At 44.4% G+C, this 2,859-nt stretch overlaps 1 pseudogene; it reads right to left on the bottom strand.

Annotated features, from left to right (window-relative positions):
- Positions 1–838: 838 nt before the first annotated feature.
- On the bottom strand, positions 839–2,143 carry LOC138666682 (rab11 family-interacting protein 5-like; annotated as a pseudogene).
- Positions 2,144–2,859: the final 716 nt, after the last annotated feature.

Here is a 2,859-nt window from a genome sequence, read left to right as displayed (position 1 = left end):
GTGAGAGCCAGAAATCTTGATTGTTTGTTTCTGACCAAATACTTATTTTCCACCATAATATGCAAATAAATTGTTAAAAAAAACAAACAATGTGATTTTCTGGATTTTTTTTTCTCAGTTTGTCTCCCATAGTTGAGGTCTACCTATGATGTAAATTACAGACGCCTCTCATCTTTTTAAGTGGTGGAACTTGCACTATTGCTCACTGACTAAATACTTTTTTGCCCCACTGTATGTCCGGTTATGCAGGGTCGCCAAATGCGGCTCTGCATGCATCGTGGAGACGGGATTTCATAAATTCCTCTCCACTATGCTGTAACATCTAGACACTGCGGATTGGATGGATTGGAATAAATTTTCCACTGCATGAATAGAAAGTGCTAGTGCATTAAAAATATAAAGCATGCATAGAAAAAATTATTAGTGTGAACCAAAGATATATGCCTCCATAAAAATAGCTAGTAAAGTAGCTTAAATCAGCAATGACAATTACAGGACATAGATAGTATTACCTTAGTGGGATTAAGCATACAGGAACTTGATGTACATTTAGCTATAAAGCTTTCTCTTGGGGGTATGTAAGTGAAAGCATGTAAAATCCAACATTGCAACATTAAACATAACTCAAGTCCAACTCAAGTCCATATCAAGTGGAAGACTCAAAAGTTCAAAACTAGTACTATTCATCCTGCAGGGATGCTCTCGACAGGCAACAACAGAACAAATTCATGGATGGGTCTTGTAAAAGTATTTGCCTCGCCTTTCTTGACAACCTTCAATTCCACCTTCTGAACTTTGCCATCTTGGCTAGGGAGTATCTTAGTAATTAGTGAGCCAGTCAGACCTTTTTATGGGTTGGTCTTTCATGAGCACTGGGTTGTTGGTCGGCTTTGGTTGGTTGGCTTGGTCCTCCGATCATGTCCTTTATGTCCTCAGCTTTCCTTATGATATTGTGAAAAGACTTGGATGCGGGGGAAGATTTCTCCAGAGGGATTGGCTTTGGAACAGGCACTTCTGTGTAGACGTGGCTACCATTGATGCAGACAGAAGACTTGGAGATGGGGCTGCCCTTTGACTTTAGGTACTGTATGGCCTTTGGTTCTGGGAAGAGCTTGATTTGAACGACCTCATGGCTGAATGCCCTCTTGTGCGTCATCCTGGGCAAAGCTTCATGGTCTTTATCCGTGGGCTCAGTGGAAACGCTGCGGTTTCTGCTGGCAGGTTGTTTCTTGACAACATTGGGAAGAACTATGGAGATTCCAGCATTGGTGGGAATGGTGCCGCTTGTGGAGGAGATGGTGCTTGCCGAGCCCAAAGAAGTATTGGACCTGGTTAAGGAGCTTTTCCGTAGACGTCCCTTAAAGAATGCTGCTTCCTTGGACTTTGGCTTCTATTCATCTTCATCATCGCTGTCCAGTTGGCCAATGTTGCTTGGCATGATGGCAGAAGACGACTCCATCTGTGAAAGCTTCTTGACCTTCAGCTTGTTCTTCGGTTTCCAGAATGGAGGTTTGGGTTTGTCTTTGATAGACAGGTCAAACATGCTGGTCGTTAGATTATTCCTGGTGAACTGGATGGACACTTGGAACTCTCTCCGCTGCTCTCCTTTTCCTGGATTTGAATGGAGCTTGTACCATCTTGGTTTTTGTTGAGCCTCCTTCTCATCTGTGGCCTTCACTTCTGCACTTTTATTCTTGGACACATCCTCAGTAAACACCATGAAGGTGGTGATCTGAACAGGTTTGTCGTTCGTGGTACACTGAAGATAATTAAATCTAGATAGCGCTAGTTCCCGATTGATTGGGAGTCCTACCCTGGTAGCTTGGAAGGATAATGGAGAAACCCAGTGGTTGGCTTCGTCTTTAGAGAACTCACAGTCCATTATTTTGATGAATTCTTTGTCCTCCACTGACAGGGATACTTTATTGTCATTCGCAGTTGTTTGAAAGACTGATATTCCCAAGTTGTCGATAGGTAGAGAAAAAGCGATGACAGGTGTCTGCATGGGGTCTGGAGACTTCTCGATCACCCCGTACTGATGAGGACATGGCTTGATGAAAGTTGTGCATCCATCTCCACGCAAATAAGTCTTGAAGGAGTTAATTCCTGAATATCCGCACTTACATTTCCTATGACTACCCATCCCAAGCCCAGTCTTTGGGTGTTTGGTGCATAGTCAGGCCCATTACACTGTTAATGCACCTTGTGTACTCTTAGATTGTCTCTACCGAGCAGGAGCAGAATCTCAGCGTTGATGTCCATAGGAGGACTAACACTGGTCAGGTGCCTTAGGTGTAGTTGGTGAAATGCGGCTAAAGGAGTAGGAATCTCGTCCCTGTGATTGGGTATCTGGTTACATTCAATAAGATTTGGTAGAGGTATTTCGGTATCTCCATTGATAGGAGAAGCAATGAATCCCTGAGCTCCTCTGCCGCTAGTCTCTAAGCGGCCTGAGCAGGTGTTTAAGGTGTAGGGTTCTGATGGACCTTTAATTCCAAAGGCTTCAAAGAACTTGGGTCCTGCTGAGGACCGGTTGCTTTGGTCATCTATGATGGCATACATCTTCACTGACTTTTCTGGAAGTCGCTTTGGATAGACCTTGATCAGACATATTCGGGCACATTTCTCCCTTTGGCCATCACCACACACATCAGAGCATGAGCATGAGATGGCGATGGTGGTGTTAGTCTGATTCTGGGGCTCCCCGCCATGACTTGGAGTGGGAGTGGTGGTGGCGATTGCAGCCGATGAATCTCTGGGGAGTAGAGTTGAATGCATAGCTGAGGTGTGTTTTTCACTATGACACTCCTCACACTTGATGACAGATTTGCAGTCCTTAGCCATGTGCTCCAGTGAAGC

This window comes from Ranitomeya imitator, chromosome 2 (assembly GCF_032444005.1).
Source record: "Ranitomeya imitator isolate aRanImi1 chromosome 2, aRanImi1.pri, whole genome shotgun sequence".
NCBI lineage: Eukaryota > Metazoa > Chordata > Amphibia > Anura > Dendrobatidae > Ranitomeya > Ranitomeya imitator.
The sequence above is the reverse complement of the archived record's forward strand: the minus strand, read 5'-3'. Positions and strand labels throughout refer to the sequence as shown.